Source organism: Gavialis gangeticus, unplaced genomic scaffold (genome assembly GCF_001723915.1).
Source record: "Gavialis gangeticus isolate Ggan-Ray unplaced genomic scaffold, GavGan_comp1, whole genome shotgun sequence".
In the NCBI taxonomy this organism is placed as follows: Eukaryota; Metazoa; Chordata; order Crocodylia; family Gavialidae; genus Gavialis; species Gavialis gangeticus.
The window spans coordinates 71,226,074-71,232,707 of NW_017728994.1; positions in this window are offsets into that span (position 1 = coordinate 71,226,074).

Below are 6,634 nucleotides of genomic sequence, written 5' to 3' on the forward strand. Positions count from 1 at the left end.
AAAAAAATAAAGAAAAAACAAAGTTTAATTAAGACTCACACAAGAATATAAGCTTGTGATGGATATTAATGTTAGTCAGATATTTGGCCAGTTTTATGAGACAATTCTATGCTGCCCCTCTTGTGTATGAGTTTTTAATTAACTATAATCCAACCAGGCTATAGGTAGAAGATAGAGGACTTGGAATTACATCAGTTTGATGTGATTAAAAATGCAATATTCTTTCTAAACTCAGAATGCCAAGGCAGGACTACTTTCCCCTGCTCCGTACAGCTAAAAGAGCAAAAGAAAAAAGAAAAATATTTAGGTGAATTTTATTGCTTGCACATATTGGTAGAGTGACATTACTGAAGGCTGAAGCCTCTGTATTCTCAGAAGAGTCATACAATATGGGAAAAGAGGGCACTGGATCATTTCTGTCATACCACACCATATTATAGTAAAGACAATATAGAACTAAGCAGCACAAGGCACTCAATACATATTTATAGTGCTGGCAGGTTGCTGGGGCTGTAGAGCTTTAATAATGGCTCCCACCAAATCGACTCCAAGCAATCCATTCATGGACCATCATGGCTTCATAGATGAATTGCACAATATAGTAATGGTGATCATCTTGGATTTTTTTATGACCTAGGTAGTTCCTTCAAATCAGGTATCTGTTGTGTTATGAAGGCAGCTACTGACATAGGTTGAAAGGAATATTATATTCAAGTAATGGGAAATGGGTTTTTTTATACAATTTAGCACTAGTGAGACTTCCCCTGAAATATTGTGTCCAGTTTGGGGCATTATCCTTCAAAAAACAGTAGACAAATTGAAGAGTCCAGAGGGGAGCGACTAAAATGATTAGTGGTCTAGAGAACATGACATCTGAAGAAAGGGTAGAAGAACCTGGATAATTTATTCCAGAGAAGTGAAGACTCTGGAATAATTTGATAACAGCCCTCAAACACAAAAAGGACTATTTTAATTAAGACCACGATCAATTGCTTTCTCTCTCCACAGGGGACAAGAAGTAAAGGACTTAAATTGCAACAGGGAGATTTAAGCTAGAGGAACTTTTTTAATGTGAGCACTGGAACAGATTACCTAGAACAGTTGTGTAATCTCCATCCTGGGAAGTTTTTATGTGCTGATTAGACAAATATTTGTCTGGATTGGTTTAAACAAGGATGGTCCCATCTTCAGCAGGGGCTGGATTAGATAACCTCTCAAAGTTCCCTTTATCCCTATTTTTCTACGTATATATGAGTGCTGGCAACTGCTGAACACTCCACTAGAAAGTTTTGCTCATGTGAATAATTCTACCACTTCTACCCAAATTCCCAAGCTCTGAGATAAGACATGTCTTCAGAGTTGTAGGATTTATTTTTATTAGTGCAACTTGGTAATTGCACCCACTTTAATAGCAGCCACTGCTAGAATTGGGCAGGGGATACAAAACTGTCATGTTGGCAAGAAACCAGAACTAGAAATCAGCAATGTTGAATGGGACTTTCAGGCCTGCTCTACATTGACCTAATTGTACTACCACTTGCATCAATGATGAGTTCTGTTTTGAGCTGAGCAAGATGGGGTTTGTTTATTTTTTTAATGACCCAATTGTCAGGGAACTTCCAGCAGAAGCATCGGGGCCAAAGCCTATGGCCTTCCATATTAAACTAGGTGAAAGAAAAGACTTTAATGTGAACCTGTCAAGTGAATAAACTGTAGTAACGTAGAGCAGGCAGCCATTCCACAAAACTGGCACACGTGACCAGATAAATAAGCAGTTGTTGTAGGGGGAATCTTTCAAAGGCATGGAGCCAGTTACTGGCCTTATATTTTCTCTTACTCCTTTAAAGCCTTTATAGGGGCATGTGTAGAGCATGTGGTCAGATGAAAAAGAAGCCCTCAATTCTGGAGGTTTGTCATGAATGCATTCAAATGCATGTTACATAAGGAACAAGTTAGCTATGAACCCATACATTTTTCTGGCATTGTTTTAAAAGATTATTTGGGTACTCACCCACTACTTTCAGAGATCTTTCAAGTGTTAGATAGTAAAATCATCATAAACATGTAAGGAATATAGTAGAGTTATGGACTTTCACACAAACTTTGCCCTCAGTCAAGAATGTTTAGAGACTTCCAGAATTACTACCCCCAATTCTAGTGATATGTCTGTACTTTAGGGGACACCCTGCTGGGTATCTGCACTTCTCATCATTAGTATATAACCTTACAGACAGATAAGTTCTGAGTCAGAGGTTAGCTAAATGCACTACATATCATTCGGGTCTGACACTTACAACACTGCATTATGAAGGCAGTTAACAGCAAAGAGTGCAATGATGACTTTTTTATAATTCAAAGTGACCCAAATCATTACTGTATCTTTTACCAGTAGTCATCAATTTTCAGAGTAAGTTCCAACAGTTTTCTCCTGCTGGCTGTAAAATAACCGAACAAAAGGGTTTGCTAAGGGGGTGAGATATTTCATGCTTCTGAAATTTTCTCACACTCTTGAGATCCTGAAAATAATATGCACTCTCAATATTTCTTACTGAAAATGACAGCCGAAGCTCATTAATTCATCTCATAAAGAAATACAGGTAAAGATTATATTCATTCCTACTGCCTTCTTGGCAAGATGATATGATGTAGGAAATTGGAATGGTTCTTGAAATCCAAGGTGTATTTCCTTGTATTTATATTTCAGTGATATCAGTAAGGTTGTTTAAATGAATTTCTCTTTCTGCTTTGCCCACAGCAGAACCATTCACTGAAACAGAGACTTTAGTCCTTTGGGTAATTATCAGTGGATCTAAGAATGAGGAACCTTGAAGTCAAAAGAAAAAAAATGGGTGTCTGTAAATTCAGAAAATGAGGGAAATGGAAATGAGGGTAATTATCAGTGGATCTAAGAATGAGGAACCTTGAAGTCAAAAGAAAAAAAATGGGTGTCTGTAAATTCAGAAAATGAGGGAAATGGAAATGAGGGTAATTATCAGTGGATCTAAGAATGAGGAACCTTGAAGCCAAAAGAAAAAAAATGGGTGTCTGTAAATTCAGAAAATGAGGGAAATGGAGCACTGGAAGCAAAGATGAGGCAGTGAAAGAAGTATCCCAAATGGCCCTGCTCTGAAAAATTTAACCGGCTTAGGGCTGATTCATAGCAAACATACTAGGGGGATCCCATCACTTGGAAATGTAAAATACTGTTTTCATATTGATACATTACTGTTTAGAATGATTCTCCACCATCCACAATGAAGTAAGGGTAACAGATTTGGAGCAAACAGTAGGAGAAAAACACTGAATTACATTACTCTCATGAAGTACAGGGTCCAGTCCTCCTGCCATTGAGGCTGATGGGAGCAAGACAGGACAGTCATCTTAAATGAAGAAGTAATGGTCTTTACAATCCCAGGTGTTTCAAAATACACTGGCAAGCTAACACAATGCTAATTAACTTTTCCACCCCCCAGAGGCTCTTACCAGGTTGTTTTAAAGACTTTCTGAATACAAAATATTACCAAAAACCAAATCTGGCTTAACTTCCTTTTCTGATTTTCTGTCTCTAATGGGACTGCTCCAATGAGTAAGAGAAGTAGGATTTGACTCCAAAAGTAGTGTTGGGAATATACAGCTAGTAGATGGTGTGATGCATGTAGAAAACGTTCGAGGAAATTATATCATATGAAAATAATGCTTATTCTTTAGGAAGCATTTTATTTTGGGATTAAATCAATGTAGTCTTTTAAACACCTTTTGTAGGTGTTTAGTTTCACATACGTCAAATAGAGTTATGTATTTTACTAGCATTTGGGCCCAAACTCCAAAATATAGAAAAATCATAGCAGGAGAGACACTACATCATTGAACTGTGGTGAGCACTTTATCCAGGACTGAATCCAGGACTTTACAGTGTAACCTGGGTATCACAGAACTTGCTATTACTTCATCTTTTATAGGAGAAATATTTCCTAACAGCTCCTTCTCTTGAGACAAGTGCTCAGAGCTGTTGTCTGCAGGTTGCACATATTGTATGTGTGTACACATTTGCTTTAATGTTCATTAACCTATTTTAATGTGCATTAAAGCATCACTAAAAAAATGTTATTTAGCTAATGTGCATTAAAATAGGCTAATGCACATTAATCATCACTTAAAAACTGCATTTTAGTCAGTGTGCATTAAGACAGGCTAGTGCACATTTTCCTAGTACCTCACAATGGAGGACACTTTTACACCTGCTCCTGGGAGCCGCTCTAACTAAAGCACCTCAGTGTCTCATGTGTCAGAGTCCCCGCACTTCAAAATGGTGGTGAGAGTGCTTGAACTAAAGTTCATTCAATGAGCTTTTCTTCAGCTGCCCCACTGCCGTTTTGAAGAGCAGGGACACTAATGGACAAGACATGGGAAGCCGCTGGAGCCTGGTAATTGCCATGTAATTACAGCATCTTGGAGCAGCCTCCATGCTCATGTACAGGCACCCAGAAGTACTAGATTTAATGTGCATTAACTAAAGTGCGTTAATGCACATGTAGACGTACCCACAGAGAAACTTATGGATGCCTGTACACAACCGCAGAGGCTGCTCCAGTGCACTGTAATTATAGCATGTCGGAGCAGACTCAATTAATTGGAGTGTGTTAATTACTGTGCTCTAGCAGCTCATGTATCCAGTTAGCATGTATCCAGTTAGCATATCTCATGTATCCAGTTAGCATCTGTGTAGTTTTAGCTGTGTAAAGGGGAATTAGAGATTCCTATCTCTCTGATGCTGCCTACCATAAAGATGTATTAAATTGTAGGAGCTATGACATTTAGAGGGCTAGGTGCAGTCAGACATCTTGTCTCTGATGAAACAGTGAGTATAATCATCTGCTGAGATGCATCTTACTTGTATCAGAACAGAATCTTTTTCTTAAAGGGACATACATCATAAGTGCCTTTATAAGTAAAAATTAGCTAAAGCGTGTTAATACACGTGTTGTATCTGTGTCCACATGCTTCAAAATGGCAGTGGTGGTACTTTAACTAAAGCTTGTCAAACGAGCTTTAGTTCAAGTACCCTGCCACCATTTTGAAGTGTGGAGACACTGATACACAAGATGCTGCAGCACTCAGAGCCCCTAATTAAAGCACTGCCCACCACCCCCAGAGCACATGTAAAAGTGTCGTATGAGCCCTGGTGTGTCGCTGCAGGTGCTAGACTCCTTGCTATTCTTGAGTCTCAGGCTGCCTTTCTCCCTCCTAGGTATGGCAACCTGATAAGGGTTTAGACTGACTTTGTATCAGTCCTGTGATTGCTGGTTGGAGTCTGAGTAGGCTGCTTCTGAGTACAGGTTGGTCTGTATGTGAGCTGTGGAGATATTGCTAGTGACACAAATAGTACCACTTTAGATTCTGCAGGTGGGAGGGCTCAGTATCATAAATCGTCATAATTCCATTAAAGCCAATGGAGCTACAACAATCTGTGGATCTGTCCCTTGGTATTTATGAGAACTGATTGACTGAGATAACACAGACAGATGTGTCTATAGTAGTTATTGTTAATGTGCTGCTCATTGGTGTTTCCACAGGCAATTCTATCTCCTGGTACCTCTTTACAAATACAATAAAGGTGTTTTTGGGTTTTTTTCCTGACTCATCCTGCATGTCCCTTCTAACCATGTACAACCATATATTTGCACCCTACTTGTTTATCCTTTGAATTAATTCAACAAAAAACTAATGGCTTTTTTACAGGTGCAAAGGTCTTATTTGAGGCAAGGACCTTATGCAAATAGAGCCCTTTTATGAGAGAACTCAGGACTGGGCTCTAAGATTTAAGCAGAATAATTAATATTTTCTCTTCTTTTTTGAGTGACAGGAATTTTTACTTATAAAGGCACTTACAATATATGGCCCTTTAAGAAAAAAATTCTGTTCTGGTACAAGTAAGATTAATCTCAGCAGAGGATTATACTCACTTCTTAATCAGAGACAAGATGTCTGGCTGTACCTAGCCCTCTAAATGTCATAGCTCCTACAATTTAATACATCTTTATGATAGACAGCATCAGAGAGATAGGAATCTCAAATTCCCCTTTATACAGCTAAAACTACACAGATACAAACTGGATGACTGAATGATACTCTTTCAAAGGGCATCTGTCCTTTCTACCCTGTTTTTAAGATGGTCCTTGCTAGCTCCTGCCATTCAACATCATTTTTTTTTTTTTATCAGTGCTACTGCTTCTAATTTAAACCAAAAGTTGCCCTTGAGAGTAGCTCGTCGAATTGATCTAATAAAATGGTGCTTCACTGAGCTACCTCCGTAAGCATGTGTTGCTAGTAACCCTGGCCCATGGGTCTCTGCATTGATGCAAAATTTGCTACTCTATGAATAGTTTCCCAGTGAGATGTAGGAAAACCTGTCTGTCCATTCTGGGCATGTGAAGGAATTGTGAAGGCACTAGAGAAACAGTAATGCTTGAGCAGCCTTAGTCCATGTCCGCTCTACAGAATGACTCTTTTAGCACCTGACAAGTTGTGCTTACTTGAGCTAGACGCTGTACCCACTGACATAGCAGCCAACTTGAGTTAAAAACAACACGAACCTTGAGTAAATGTTTCTTGTATGTGAATGGCACCAAAGGCA